Source organism: Chlorocebus sabaeus, chromosome 20 (assembly GCF_047675955.1).
Source record: "Chlorocebus sabaeus isolate Y175 chromosome 20, mChlSab1.0.hap1, whole genome shotgun sequence".
Classification (NCBI taxonomy): Eukaryota; Metazoa; Chordata; class Mammalia; order Primates; family Cercopithecidae; genus Chlorocebus; species Chlorocebus sabaeus.
Genome location: NC_132923.1, coordinates 38,805,828 through 38,823,165, shown reverse-complemented (window position 1 = coordinate 38,823,165; position 17,338 = coordinate 38,805,828). Strand labels below are relative to the sequence as shown.

Here is a 17,338-nt window from a genome sequence, read left to right as displayed (position 1 = left end):
GGCCAACATGATGCAACCCCGTCTCTACTGAAAATACAAAAATTAGCCACCAGGCATGGTGGCATGTGTCTGCAGTCCCAGCTACTAGGGAAGCTGAGGCAGCAGGACAGCTTGAACTTGGGAGACAGAGATTGCAACGAGCCAAGACTGCACCACTGCACTCCAGCCTGGGCAAAAGAGGGAGACCCTGTCTCAAATTAAAAAAAGAAAAAGAAAAAGAAAAAGGAAGGAAGGAAGGAAGGGAGGGAGGGAGGCAGGGAATATATTATTGGGTTATAATAATAGTTAGAAAACATCTCAAAATTTAGAAAGCATACCCATAAACATCATCTCATTAAATTCTTCAACAGCCTTGCGTGGTAAACATTATATTCTCTCTAAATTATTAATAAGAAAAAAATCCACAGCCCAAGTAACTAGCTCAAGTTTGCAAAGCTAATGAGTGTGAAGGCAACAAATTAAACTTACTCTATTTCATTAAAAAGTTTAAATTATATTACTTCTCCATAGACCAATGCTGTTTATTAAATCCTGTCAAAATACTTCTGCATTCAATGCTACCAAAGTCAAAGTTATAACTATTACACAACATTCAACAGGACTATAACCTAAAATGTTACATCTTAAAACATGTAAACTCACTTACCACTTAAATTTATCAATGACCATAACAAAAGACATTTATTTTCATTGCTATATCACTATATATAGGCATAGATAGGGTGAAGGAAAAGGTTTTATTTTATGCAGCAGTAAGTAATAATGAAAATCAAAAGAGTAGTATCTTTGATAATTTCACACATATCACCTAAGAAATAGCTGCTCAATTTTCCTCAAAAAAATCTACAGGGAGTTTTCATACAGAGCTCAAACTAGCTAAGGAACCACTTGGTTCAACAAGCTCTCTTTCTATACTGATGGTTAGCATTGAAACATACTGCCACCTTATGACAATTCTTTTTATATCTTAATTTTCAGAATATTCTGTTTTAAAAATAAATCTTCACCAGGAATATGGCCATAATGTCTAGAAATTATCTGGAATTTATTTGAGATTTTTAAGTTATTAGTGCTGTTGAAAGCAACCTGAGAGAAAAACACTACATTTAAAAGATATTTTTAGATTTTGAACAAAACAATAATTTTGACATGGTTTCACAAGGATTTCTAAATCCAAGAATCAGGCATATAACTGATTACATTGACCTAAAATTTAGAATCTATTTTTCCAATAACAGTTTAAGAAGTTATATTCAAGTATTTGCCCTTATTCTCTCTATAATTTTGCAAACACACACACACACACACACACACACAGACTTACAAACTGCAATAGCTTAGATTTGAAGAAAGTACAGGGAAAATAAAGACTAAACTTTAAAAAAGACTGTAAACATAAATAAATACATTAGTGTATGAAATTTACAAGAAGACAAAATAAAACTACTACAAAATAACTACTACCATAAAATAAAGTATCTGCCTACATATAAACCTCTTTTTGAGTGTCCACAGTAGAAATTTCCATTGTACCATGAAACATGAAGTTTTTATACAGGGGCAGGTTTATTTTTCTCTATGGATCCATTGATTCATGTTTGTAATGGGTTCTCTGTTTCCCTTTTTGCATTAGTTGCTAATGTACTTATAGAATAATTTAGTTTTCATCTTTATCAAGTATATAAGAAATCATTACATGCATTTTGTACCGTATTATCACTTCCGGTCGCATCTTTTTTTTCTACTTTGTTTTCACTTTGGCCTGGTAATACCATTTACTTTATGTAATAACTTGGTTCAATGGAAAAATAAGAATTTAGAAGTTGAACAACTAGAACCAACTCTAACTTTCACTAGCTGTAGGGTCATGATCAGTTACTTCGTCTCTAGGATAAACTACAGATTGTATACTCATAAGTTGTGACTAAAAATACCTTTAGAGATATCATATTTATTGGGTGCCTAATATATAACGGATACTTACATAACTTAATTTCTACATTGTTTGATTTCAGTGAAGCTTCTAAAATCAAGTTATGTTTTCTAATTACATTTAATGCAGTTGTGTTCTCCCACAAAAGCAGTTTTTAAATCAATGATGTCTTGGAATTGAGGAAAAAGACTATTAACTTATTGTACTGTACTTTTGTAACCACCTTTGTGTTCTTTTCAAACTAAGCAGAATTACTAACAAAAACATTTCAATAAAATGCTCAGTTGCAGTTAAATCATTCTCAAAAGAAGACATTCATACAGCCAACAGACACATGAAAAAATGCTCATCATCACTGGCCATCAGAGAAATGCAAATCAAAACCACAATGAGATACCATCTCACACCAGTTAGAATGGCGATCATTCAAAAGTCAGGAAACAACAGGTGCTGGAGAGGATGTGGAGAAATAGGAACACTTTTACACTGTTGGTGGGATTGTAAACTAGTTCAACCATTATGGAAAACAGTATGGCGATTCCTCAAGGATCTAGAACTAGATGTACCATATGACCCAGCCATCCCATTACTGGGTATATACCCAAAGGATTATAAATTATGCTGCTATAAGGACACATGCACACGTATGTTTATTGCAGCACTATTCACAATAGCAAAGACTTGGAATCAACCCAAATGTCCATCAGTGACAGATTGGATTAAGAAAATGTGGCACATATACACCATGGAATACTATGCAGCCATAAAAAAGGATGAGTTTGTGTCCTTTGTAGGGACATGGATGCAGCTGGAAACCATCATTCTTAGCAAACTATCACAAGAACAGAAAACCAAACACCGCATGTTCTCACTCGTAGGTGGGAACTGAACAATGAGATCACTTGGACTCGGGAAGGGGAACATCACACACCGGGGCCTATCATGGGGAGGGGGGAGGGGGGAGGGATTGCATTGGGAGTTATACCTGATGTAAATGACGAGTTGATGGGTGCAGCACACCAACATGGCACAAGTATACATATGTAGCAAACCTGCACGTTGTGCACATGTACCCTACAACTTGAAGTTTAATAATAATAAATAAATTAAAAAAATAAAAAAATAAAAAAAAAATAAATGGGGAAAAATTAGAAACTGCTGAACAAATAAAGGCTATGATTAAGACATCGACATTGTTGTTTTGAGAAAAAAGTTGACAATTCACTAAACTTTTCCATATGTCATGAACATTGAAAATTCACTAAAACTTGTTTAAACTTCATGCACAAAGGGACAATAAATTTTTTAAAAGTCGTGCACAATAACATAATGCTTAGTTTAATTACTGATTTGCTGTCTGCCCAAAGTTTTAATCAAGAGAGTTCTTACATGTGGGTAACAATGATGACATCTGTAAAAGTTAGTGCCATGTTTAACTCCTCCAGGCACTAGAGCACCTGGTGACGCCACAGGGAAGAAATCATGGATACTTCTTGAACATACTGCAACAGCTGTCGACTCAGAAGGAGGTATATTCTAAGTTCTACCAAGCAAGTAGTACTCTACAAAACCCCATTCTGTCCCTTCTTTTAACTGAACAGAAGCCAGATGGAAACATGCAACTTGTCAAATTGCAAATGAAGAATTACTATAAATTGTATTGCATGGATCTCTGGGTGTTCACCATTAAAAATTTGGTCGCTCAATTTGCAGAGTAATTTCACCGACATTTAAAGAAAACTAAAGATGCTTGATGCTATTTCAGGTAAAGACATTATCATATTTTTAAGAGAATACACCAAGATAAAGAGTATGAAAACATGAGTATAACTTTAACATAATAGCAGGACAAATAACTAACAGGCATCATTCTGGAAGCTTCGTAATGTCCAGAATGACTACAACTGCAGCTCTCATGAGAGTTAATTGGACAATCTGCTTGGAGCACACAGCCACGGAAAACCAAGAAGATAAGCTGTATTACTCATGATACAGCAGTCTTAGCTCTACTGTTATGGCTGGCTAAACGTCCACCTGTATCTCCATTATAGACTTCTATTTCCATCCATTGTATGTGATTACCATAAATGTTTAAACATTTTGAGGAAATATTCATTGTAAGTGTATACAAAAGTCAAAACTAATATTTTTGCTTTATACTTTCGGTACAAAAATTACCTATGATTTTAAGACTACCATTTGTTTGATAAAATTAGACATATGTAGTTATTTCATATTTAGAGTGTAAGCATTACTATTTCTGAGATGCCCCAGGGAATGTTTTTATTTGCTCATCCATTCTTGAATGTCTACATATAAACATCCATTGAGCATCTACTGTATGACATGTTCCATGCATGTTTAGTTACATAAAGACATCCTTTCAACATCATTAAACCCTTCTTTAACAACTAGAGTCTTGCTTAGGGTAGAAAAAATGACCTGCAAGTTCTGAAACAAAATGATTTATATCAACCTGAATCACATCCTAAATGTATATGTGATCCTAATGATGTGATAAAGATCACTGAGCCCCTGAGAGTATCCATTAACACATCTCCCAAAACTGTGGTACAAGTATTTCCTAGCAGCTTTAAATGATACACATTATTTACTTATCTTCTAAATAAACCCTAAAAATTATATAAATTATTTTAACAAGTCAACTCACATTTTTTCTATACCAATAATGCATTTTAATATGGTTAATCAGCACTAAATAATATTTCAAATGTTTATAAATTTAGATACACCTTAGCTCAACAACCACACCATGCATGTCCACAGAGGAGAAGACTGAGTCTTAGCAAAGGTTGAAAAAGCTGCTTAAGATCACACAGTAACAGGATATGTGGTTCTGACTGATTCGCTTTAGCATCAGGCCTGTGTCTCGTTCCAATCCTTTATTCTTTGATAAATCTCTTAGACCAAAAAGTGCAACACTGAAAGGTATTAGTCCAAGGTAACCATGTAGGGACAGAAAGATAAATTTTAAGTTGTTGAGGAAGTAAACTCAGACACCTTTTACTGCTCTCTCTCTTCCTCATCCTCTCACACTAATAGACATGATTAAACCACTGCAAACAAAGGTCTATGGAGGATGCTTTCTCCATACCGCCTGATTCCCTGTGCATTACATAAATCATGGTGGCAGAACTACTGGCCTATACCAGCTCTGTTATCTTCATTTCTCTACAGATATGCCTTTCTTTCAAACCTACTATCCCATTTTATTCTGTAGCCTCAGACAGCTGTCTTTGCAGCACAACAGACAGCAGTCACTGAGACCTTGCTTGTGGCATGTTCTATGGAAGTCCACATCCCTTGCAGCTGCCTTTCCTGGATCACGGGACCCCATCACAGTGAGATCTTCCCTATCTGCAGGTAGAGGACTGGGAATTATACGTTTGCTGGGGGCATTGCCATGCATACTCACTTTAATTCCCATCTTACCAAACTGTATTCTAATTTTATTCATTTCCCTGTTTAGATTTAAAATGTTCAGTAAAAGCACAGAAAGTAAAAGTAGTATAAAGGCAAGATCAGTGAATGAAAAACAACTCAGAAATTGACCACAAATTCAGTGCTACTTTATATGCCAATCCCTTCTATCTTTAATAGTATTCATCAAATGTCTCAGTCATTTATAAAGAGTAAATTATTTTCCTTTGATACCTTTGACAGAATAAATGGTCAAAGTCCTTTGTTACTTTTGTCTGTAGGAGTCAGGGCTGAGAAAGTTCCCTGGATATCAGGTGGCAGTATCATCAGGGTGATACCATGGTTAACCCTGATGTGAGCCATGTGAGCCAACATAGTAAAGGCACAGTCCTAGGGGAATGTGCAATACTGTGGTGGGCACTGGATAATTCTGAAAGCATGGGGTAGGAGTGTGTTGGAGAGAACCACCAAATGCTAGCTGTTATAATCCCTGTGTTACTCATCTCTCAAATGTCCCCTTTCTATTTCTTACAGAGCCAAAGCTGTTGAACAGAAAAAGATAGAAAGCTGATTTTTAACAAAAGTATTATTCGAATGATCATGACTATAAATAATTGGCCTCTTCCAAAATGAAAAAGAACTCCATGCCCTAGTTGTACAGGAATAGGTATTGATCATTCTACTTAAAAGTAATACTTTTATACAAGATGGCTTCTGACTTCAGGTGATCCACCTGCCTTGGCCTCCCAAAGTGCTGAGATTACAGACGTGAGCCACCACACCTGGCCTTATTTTATTTTTAATCAAAGACAAGGAAGCATCATTTATTAGAGGTAATTTCCGACAAAAAAGTTGCAGATTTGGAAGACAACTCATTCAAAGAAAGGCCACACCTTTCTTATGGTCAGTAATTTATTCTAGATCCCAAGTCTAACCCAATATCATGGTAACAGAAAGCATCAGCTTTTCCCTGCAATCTCTCATTCTTCTAGTAAAACAATGGTTCCCATGACAATAGATGTTACCTCAGCAGAAGCAAGTTCAGAGTAGAGGCAGTAAACATATCTTGGCTTAATAACCAGGGAAGAAACTACACTGGCGTATTATCCTCTCACTTTATTTTTGCTGTTAGTAATAGAAGTAATAGGTTATAACAGATAGTAGTCACATTATCAGTCATCTAATATGCAATACTTGACTTCATTTGATTTTCTATTCCAAAGAGACTATGAGTGTTAAACATACGAGGAATACTAAAAAGCAAAATGGAGGACATGACAATTCCTGCTAATTGCCATTCATTACCTCTCCAAACAACTGTATTTCCTTAGATATAAGCCATGCTTTTCTTTCTTTTTTTTTTTAATTACTCTTACAGTGTAAATAAAACCAATTTCTCAGCTCTTCATACCAACAGTTGAGAGTGTAGATATCTATTTAGTAACCGAGCTTCCCTGGCAAGAAGCTCTAGGGGATATATGAAGTAGATCTCTAGATGAAGAGGACATAAAGAACAGGAGAACACACTTAAGTCTCAAGTGTTTTAAACAAAGGTAAATATATGAAGTTTTACAAGGCTAAACTATCTTTCTCAAGAAGTGTAGTACAAAATGTTCTGGGTGGTTCCCATTTAACAAAATAGGCCATTACTTTACCGAGAAAGTAAATCCAGTTTATATTTCCTATTACTCACATGGGCACTATGGAAGCACTCTCTTTCATAAATGATCTGTGTTCAAATCTACCTACCTTTCTCTTACCTCCTTTTCAGAAGGTCTCTTCTAACTACTGTGAAAAACATGTGAGGGATGCATATTACCAGATTAACCCGAGCTATCCAATGTGACACTGTAATGAGACTGTGATTTTGACTGTCATCTATATCACCTTCTTTAGAGCTGATTTTTTACAGAGTTAAATAGACACTAACAAAGGTAGCCGATACATAAAATTGTACGTCCAGAAGAATTTTAATGACAAACAGAAGCTAGGAAAACAATTCCTGCACTGGTTACTTTTGTGTCAGGATATAATATGCTTAAAAGTAAGAAAGACAATAAGCTATTTGTAAAATATAATTTTTTTATAATTTCATGGTATTCTGTTTTTAATAAATGCAAATACATTTATTCATTTTTTGCTGTCTAATGAGAACTATTCACATCCTGTTGTTTAGTAAAGTCATTAGATTATAGCTAATATAAACTTTAATTTGTAGAAAGAAAAAACATAGCAGCATAGCAAAATATACTTGCATTTTGCATAAGCTTCAAACACCACAAAGTCCATTGAACATTTAATTGAGTAATCATGCATATTTAATTTGTTATTTTGATAATGTATAACATATAAAAGTAATTTACTGAATATGAGAAAGGTAAAAATCTATCTCCCTGAGATACAGTATGCACCACACAGATTTCCTCTATCTGTGTCTTCTTCAAACTGTCATATGAATCAGTTTGGATCACTGTTTTAAGTTATGCATCTTATTCAATTTGAATATATATTTAAAGTGGTATTTTACAAATGGAAGAAAATAATTACTTACACACATATTTGTGATTCGAAGCTTTCAACAAGCAATGACACTCATCCATCAACAGTCTTCAGTGCCATATGTTTTTATAGCAGTTCTCCAAACATGAATAAAACCTAAATATGCAGTGAGTTTCAAGCACATCACACACCCCGTGTTCATTAATAGATCTTTATACTGGCCACAAGAGAGATTATCTTTTCTTTTGGGTCACTGACTCTTCACTGCAAAGATATCTTCCCAATTTGGCCTTTAAATCTTAGGTCGACAATATACCTCACCCAAATACAAAAAAAAAAAAAAAAAGAAAAGGGATTCAACTTCTCTCCCAAAATACTCAATTTAAGACAATCAGAGAAGATGAATGGCAATTAAATCCTATTACTCTAAAAAGAACAAGGGCAAATTTTAGAAAAACATTCCTCTCTATTTTACATGTTTATCAGTAAACAACACTTTACCAATTCTAACAAGCTTGATGATTGGTGCCTTAGAAAATTTACATTTCTAATGAAATTCGTGGATTCCTTTTAATGTACAGATGAAAAAAATGTGATATGTAAAAATGTGGACATTTGTGACTTGTAATTGGCCTTCACTTTTACGCAAAAGACATCACCCTTATAAATGAATTTTTTTTTTTTTTTTGAGATGGAGTCTCGCTCTGTTGCCCATGCTGGATGGAATGCAGTGCCACGATCTCGGCTCACTGCAAGCTCCGCCTCCCAGGTTCACACCATCCTCCTGCCTCAGCCTCCCAAGTAGCTGGGACTACAGGCGCCTGCCACCACGCCCGGCTAATTTTTTGTATTCTTAGTAGAGACGGGGTTACACTGTGTTAGCTAGGATGGTCTTGATCTCCTGACCTCATGATCTGCCCGCCTCAGCCTCCCAAAGTGCTGGGATTACAGGCGTGGGCCACCGTGCCCGGCCATAAATGATTTTTTTTTTAAAGCACAAAGATAAAATGTGCTTAATCCATTCTGAATTATTGTAATGTTCTCATTCAAAAGCCACCATCTATCAAAGATTATCTTACTTTATATCAAAGGAACATCCATTAAATATTTATCCTTCTCATCCTGGAAATGTGCTCACACACAAGATGAGGGCCCTACCTGAGGAGACATTTGTATAAGTCATTTTATTAGCTCATCTCTGAATAAAACAGAATAGACACCGGAAGTTTACACCTAAAGAGCAGCACTCTTTTTAGGCTGAAGAGTGTGATTTCTGAAGGCCAATATTAAATTACACATTCTGAAGCCAATGAGTTAACTTATATTATCTTGGAAACAAGGAGTTACTACTTATTTTGTTTGACCTAAAATTAGCAAACATTTGCAAAAGGAAAGCTTGTTAAAATATAGCATATACCTGAAAGAATTTGGGTGGAAATAAAAAGCTTAGTACATAACTAGTGAGGGATAAAATTGTGTAAACTGTTCTCTTTTTGCATGGAAGTTCCTAACTTCTAGACTAGTTAACCATTGCTTCATATTTTATGCTTTATTTCTCCGGCTTTGAGGGAAAAAAAAAAAAAAAAAAAAAAACACAAACAAACAACAACAACAAAAAAACAGGTCACTATGAACTAAGAACAGTCCTTAGAATATTCATGCATTCTCCTATTTTCTATACAATAGTAACGAAAAAAAGTGAACATTTGGTCAATTACAGAAAATACTACTACAAATTTCAAGTTATATATGCACACAAATAATACCTAAATTCAGAAAGAAAATAAAGCCTCTCATCTTGTTTTACAGATTTCCCAGTAGGATACTTCACATTGACAGTGAAAATATTTGAAAGCATAACTTAATAAGCCATAATTGCATCAACATCTAAAGTAAAATGAAATAAGTGAGACTTTTATCCTAAACAGTGAAATAGAGCATAATGAAAACACTTTGGAAATAAAGAAGTTTCAAGATGCTATATCACAACTGCTGGCTTAAATTGTCAACCTGCATTTCTAGCCTGCATTTAGAATAATGGCAGTCATCCATAGCAAAGTTCCCCTGCTAGTCTGTAATACATGAAGAAGAAGAAAGAGGTCTATTTACAAGATTCAACTTACCCTTAGGCAGAGAAGTAGCAAACACTTTAAAGAACAATTCTTGGCAAAGACTGCAAGTCTAAGGCAAACCATTTAAAATAACGATCCTTCTGCAATTTTTATGATGTCCTCCATTTGTTCAAAAAAAAAAAAAAAAAAAAAAGCTGAATCTTAAGGGAAATTCTGAACAAACAGAAGTTCCGTTGAACAAGGCTATGACAATAATAGAGCACTTTTAAAAACCAAGTTAATCTCAAAATTTTCTTTTCTGAAAAGAGGTGAAGATATTTAAATGTAAGTGCTAAAATATAAGCATATATAAACATTGATACTATCGTAATCAACAGCTTTGACATAGAGATCACTCTACCATTGACCTTTATTGGTCACCTGCTGCATTCATACAAGAGACAAGATTTAGTAATAAAACTTCCTCTAGAAAAATCACACTGTAGTAGAGAGGTAGGTAGGTTAAATTATCATTGCAACACAATGTGAAAACGACTTTATTCATAGTAAGTGGTAGCTTTTCTTCAAAGATGGTGCCAACAATCCCTCCCATCCCTGTCTATGTCCGTCATGTTTATCCCATGAAGAGATACATAGAACCACAACAGCAGCCCATGAGGTGTGTGCAGGAGGTGGGGCAGCTTTGGGGAAGAAACAAGGCTAAGGAGGAACCACACTGACAGAGACTTGGGACCTACATTCCTTTCCCTTGAATCCGGACTACTTTGTGAGTTTCAATGACCAATAAAATGATGGCAGAAGTGATGCTGTATCAGTTTTGAACCTGGTTTTAAAGAAGCTTGGTAACTTCCACTTTTGCTCCTTTAGAATCCAGACCTCTAGGTTGTAAGATACTATTTAGCCTACCAAAGGAGGAGAAGCCATATGAGAAAGAAGAAAGATACCTCAGCTGACAACCAGTACCAACTGTCAACTACATGAGAGACCATCTTGGTCCTGCCAGCATCAGCAGCGCTCCCACATCACTGCAATAGTTTGAATGAGCTCAAGGAAGACCAACGGAACTACCCACTGAGTCCAGCCAATTGACACACTTGCAAAAAATTGTAAGTTGTTATTGCAATAGGCCACTGAGGTCTGGAACGTTGATTATGCAGCAATTGATAATTAACATGAAGTAAGGAAAAAGTGATCAAGGAGTACATAGGCCTATAGAATCTAACCTGATTTTCCCAAGGCTAATCAGCTAATAAAGGGCAGAAAGGCAATTCCCCTGAATTCTCATCCAGGACTGAATAATATTGCAAAGGCAAAAATATAAGCTGTATTCTTTTTGTTGTTGTTGTCATTGTTGTTTGTTTGTTTCCAGGCAAACTCTGGCTGTATGGCCCAGGCTGGAGTGCAGTGGCACCATCTCAGCTCACTGCAACCTCTGCCGCCCAGGTTCAAGTCATCCTCCTACCTCAGCCTCCTGAGTAGCTAGGACTACAGGCATGCACCACCATGCCCGGCGAATTTTTGTATTTTTTGTAGAGATGGGGTTTCACCATGTTACCCAGGCTGTTCTTGAACTGGTGAGCTCATGAGATCCACCGCCCACCTAGGCTTCCCAAAGTGCTGGAAACAAGTTGTTTAATGCAAACACCTGTGGCTGAATGAAACCTTAACCCAAGAAATAACCTGCACTGGGGTACACATTAGTACCTTCATTCAAGAATAAATTCATAGTGACCCAGAATCTGGCTAACGTCCACATAACAGCCCTAATTTGAGTATAAAATTAATATACTAATTACCCAGTATTAAAAATTTGAAAGCACTATCCATATATTACATATTTCAGAAGCAAATATAACTGATCACATGAGCTGACCCTCCCTCAGAAATGCTTTATATGAGACACAGTTTAATGATATGGCTTCTGACTATACCGGGAGCATCAATTATTTAACAGCATTTCTTTCTTTTGCAAAATTGAATCAAAAGCTATTATTTGCATGCTTACTATTGACCAGTAAGATACAAAACCCTGCATTGTAAATTCTAGTAGTTTGAATTCTGGGAAATAGTTTATGAATATGAATTTTAGGCTTTAGCCCTCAGAAAATAAATCACATTATTTATTATAGATGATAAGGAAAATTTTAAATAGCCTTGTTTTTTCTGTGCTTTTTTTCTCACTTCCCACACTTCCCGCCCAGCCCATATGACCTCATGCTGGCCTAAGTTCCTTTGCTATTTCATAATTTTCTCAAAAGCAATATTTGAATAACAAAATTAAGAATAACATAAATATGTCTTCTTATATATACCTCCTGAAAGACTCCATGTCCACAAATCACTCAGCTCCCTTCCTCGAATCAACATGCTCAACCTCCAAGTACAGCTGATCTCAGCTAGTTATTAGCATGCAGCTTTAACACAATATGATTATTTCATATACTGCTTTAAGTCTTTGATAGACTTAGAGAACGATGGTTTTGAAAAACAAAAAAGGAAGCCCTTCAAGATTGCAAGGGAGAAATATCAAGTTAAGCAACAGAGAAAAACCACAATAGCATCACTTGAGGTATCTGTGGGAAGTGGAGCAGCTTTGGGGAAGGAACAAGTCTAATGAGGAGTCACATTAACAGAAACCTGGGACCTACATTGTAAACTTTTCATCTACCTCCCTCGAGAAATCATCTGGAATCCCCACACTGCTTACCATTTTCTAAGAGCGAACTCTTTCTGGTATTGGAGAAAAATGATCAATTCTGTCTCAAAGTTGGCCTAGATTCAAAACGAATATTCTTCGTGGACCCAGCTGACTTCAGGATCACATGCTTTTTACACAGAAAAGTTGCTGCTGAAAGAGGTCACTTTTCTTGCATAAGAAGGAGAGCAATGATACTAATATGTGAGTCTCTAATAGTTCTTTCTTAAACGTACTGAAAAGGATGATACAAAGCCCAGAAGGATTCTACGCCAGAGGACCCTACAGAGAACTGATTTTTCTACAGAATTTACGCATTTCAAACAAAAATACAATGTTTTCATGGAGGGTACAGAAAAGTCTGCAACAATGTGATTTATATGGCTCTCTTACTTTTCTGACATTTGTTTCAGAAAACTTGCTTGAATACATTCTATTTTTCTGCAAAATGTGGATAATACCATATGTTGAAAAAGTAAAAACAGTGTGGTTATTTTCTGTGTTCTCACCATTTGGATATTATTTCTTACTCTCTTCACATCTCTTTTATACTCATCTTTAGAATTCTTCAAAAGACTAGGCTCATGTTAGGTCACATATTGGAAAAAGTAGAATTACTAGAAAGACATTCTGTTGAGTTCAAAAGATTCAATTAAGAAAAAAATCAACAGGTAACTTTAATCAAATTTGTAGGCATGATTAAAGATTATCTACAATTTTCACATGTCCTTATTTGCTTTAGTATAAGCTGCTATCAAAAATAAATTTCCAGTTACCTATTAAACTACTGAAAGACATTTTATGAATAGTTAAGTTATTCTGTTGAGCTTACAGCTTATTTATTAATTTTTATATACTCAGTAAGAAAAAAGGCAGTTGGTTCATCCAAAGTTACGTCTAAGTAAGAGTTTAATACACAAGGTACATAAACACAGATTTTTCTCATAAGACATCAGGATTACCCACAGTTCTCAAGTGGCACGATTCACATTTTTAAGGAATATTTAATGCTTCCCTTTTATTAAATGCTTTCCACAATATTGTGGGATGTATTGTATTTCTGACCCCTACCTACCAAATGTCAGAGAACCTACCAATCATTGTGAGAATCAAAAATGTTTCCATACATTTCTAAATGTCCTCCAAAAGACAGGAACACCCAGTCACCCAGTTAAGAACTACTCACAATATGATTCAGGAAGGAAAACATCTTCACAAAATTAAAACCACTGAAACCTCTGCTTAATTTGGAAACCGTGATTTGCTTTTGCAACTGTAGCATTAGAGTAGTGGAACAAGTTTTGTGGTCTAGTGTATATTCATACTACAGGTGTGCTAAATTTGAATTATGTGTAAATTTTTTGAAGGAGTCAGTAACTTGCATTTTTGATAACGCAGACTGTCTCCAGGGAAGCCATGTTTAAGTCTAGTAACTAAATGTGATGGTCTGGTTGTGAATCAGCTGACCTCAGATACAGTTTCTACTACTTTAAAAACTCCTTTCTTCTGAGAAAAAGAATAATTAAATGACAGTGTATCGACTAACCTAATTTATCCTATTCAGTTTCCCACACTGAGGACAGAGAACAAAACAAGCATTTTATACACCTGTCTAAAGCTATTCTGATCACTAAAATTTGTACACTCAACTATTTAGCTACACCAATATTGTAATGGATCTTTTTTGTGTTACATTGTAGGAAAAGACAAAGAAGTAGAAATATAGAAAAAAGTTAGCAATGGGAAAAAAAGAAAAAAACCAAAATACTGTCAATATCCTATTGCTCTATGAAGCACAGTGCTCATAATATTTTGAGTCTGAGAAACCAATTACAAAAAAAACTATATTTTTAAATGCTTTCGCTGATGGAATGGATTCATGCTTCTTAATTGTTCTAGGTCTAAGAGAACCTTTCACCTGCTAACTTCTATTATGCATAGTCATAATGCAGTACAGAGTGAAGATATTTCCATTAACAACTATTTTTGGTATGCCCATTAGACACGAGGAAGGATAGTGCAGTAAAAAGACCTTAACCATAGATACTCCCGACGCCAAACTAGTCACATGGCCTTGCCCATCTCCCAAAGAGAAAAAGAAAAATACTGGTACTGAGCTCTGTTTTTTTTTTTCTTTTTTTGGGGGGGGATGGAGTCTTGCTCTGTTGCCCAGGCTGGAGTGCAGTGCTGCGAGCTTGGCTCACTGCAACCTCCGCCCCGCCGGTTCAAGCATTTCTCCCTGCTTCAGCCTCCCAAGTAGCTGGGACTACAGGAGGCCGCCACCACACCCAACTAATTTGTATATTTTTTAGTAGAGAAAGGGTTTCACCATGTTGGCCAGGCTTATCTTGAAATTGTGACCTCAGGTGATCTGTCCACCTTGGCCTCCCAAAGTGCTGGGATTACAGGCATGAGCCACCATGCCTGGCCACTACTGAGCTCTTTAGTCTGCATCAGATCTTCTTAATGCTAAATACTTTACACGTATAGTTTTCTCACTTAATGTTTACTGCATGCCATTATCATTATCTCCATTTTACAGATGATGAAACTAAGCCTCAATCATATCAAAATGCCCATAAAATTTCATGAACATAAGAGAATGACCCTTCATCTCAGTGCTTGTCCTCTCAGAACCAGTAATCCCAGTCTAATCATGAGGAAAACATGAGACAAATCCTAAGTGAGGCACACTCTACAAAATACTTAACCAATGCTCCTCAAAAACTGTCAAGGTCATCAAAAATGGATAAGTTGGACAAACTGCCACAGCCAAGAGGAGCCTCAGGAGACATAATACATAAATATAATTTGGTATCCTGGATGGAATTCCAAATCAGAAAAAGAACATTATGTAAAAACTAAGGAAATACGAATAAAGTATGAACTTCCATTAATAATAATGTATCAATACTGGTTCATTAATTGTGACAAAGCACATTTATATAAGATGTTAAAGATAAAGGAAACTGACTTGGTGTAGGTGGGAAATCTCTATATAGTGTACTATCTCTGCTTTTTTTCTGTAACCCTAAAACTATTCCTAAGTTTTAAAATATATTTTAAAAAACTACCATGCTGAGAAAAAAAAATTAAAGTACTTACAAGATGGAAAGATATACTATTTCACGGGTCAGAAGACTCAATTTTGTTAAGATGCTGATTCCCGGCCAGGCGCGGTGGCTCAAGCCTGTAATCCCAGCACTTTGGGAGGCGGAGATGGGCAGATCACGAGGCCAGAAGATCGAGACCATCCTGGCTAACACGGTGAAACCCCGTCTCTACTAAAAAATACAAAAAAAAAAAAAAACTAGTCGGGCGAGGTGGCCAGCACCTGTAGTCCCAGCTACTCGGGAGGCTGAGGCAGGAGAATGGCGTAAACCCGGGAGGCGGAGCTTGCAGTGAGCTGAGATCCGGCCACTGCACTCTAGCCTGGGCGACAGAGCAAGACTCTGTCTCAAAAAAAAAAAAAAAAAAGATGTCGATTCCCCTCAAATTGATGTATCAAGTCAACACAGTCCCAATCAAAATCCTAGCAGATGCTTTTAGTAAAAATAGACAAACTTATTCTAAAATTTGTATGGAATTTCAGGTGACCTAGAATAGCCAAACCTTATAAAAAGGAAAACTTACTTTGAGAACTATAACTAACTGCTTTCAAGACTCACTGTGAAGACAATATGATACCAGTGTTAACACAGAAAAAAGATGAATGCCACAGAATACAGAGTCCAGAAAGAGACCCACAAATATATTGACAACTGGTTTTCATAAAAGTGCAAAGGCAATTCAGTGGAGAATAGAGTCTTTTCTACAACAGTGTTAAAACAATTGGATGCCCATACAAAAAAACAAACAAAAAACAAACAAACAAAAAAACTTTGATCCATAACTCATACCATACATAAAATTTAATGTAAAATGTAACCCAGGACCAAATGTATAACACAAAACTAGAAAACTTCTAGAGGAAAACATGGCAGAAAATTTTTGCAACCCTAGGGAAGACAAATATCTTTTTAGATATGATACCAAAATACACATCATAGCACAAGAAATTGATAAATTTAACTTCATCAACAATAACAATTTCTGTTCTTTAAAACATCTGGTTGTTGTATTTAGTTAGTTAGTTAGTTAGTTTGTTGTTTGAGACAGGGTTTCACTCTAGTCGCCCAAGCTAGAGTGCTGTGGTGCAATCATGGCTCACTGCAGCCTCAACTTCCTGGGCTCCGGTGATTTTCCTACCTCAGCCTCCCAAGTAGCTGGGAATACAGGCATGCACCACTATGTCCGGCTAATTTTTGTATATTTAGTAAGGAGAGAGGTTTCACCGTGTTATCTAGGCTGGCCTCAAACTGGGTTCAAGCAATCCACCCACCTCAGCCTCCCCAAATTTTGGGATTACAGGCGTAAGCCACCAGGCAGGGCCAAAAGACACTCTTAAGAGAATGAAAAGACAACCCACATACTAGGAGGAAATATTTTCAAGGCACATATCTGATAAGAACGTGAATCCATAATATTTTTTAAATTCTCAAAAATCAATAATAACAGAAACAAGTTGACCAAAAAAATAAACAAATGTCCTAAACAGACACATTACCAAAGAAGACATATAGATGGCATAAAACACCTGAAAAGATACTCAACATCATTCACCATTATAGAAAAACAAATTAAAAATGTTCAAGACTG

The 17,338-nt window shown here is 35.9% G+C and overlaps 1 protein-coding gene across 2 annotated transcripts in view; it reads right to left on the bottom strand.

Moving 5' to 3' along the window:
• Positions 1 to 17,338, bottom strand: part of DPYD (dihydropyrimidine dehydrogenase) — an 844,938-nt gene that overhangs the window by 692,589 nt on the left and 135,011 nt on the right. The window lies entirely within an intron of this gene.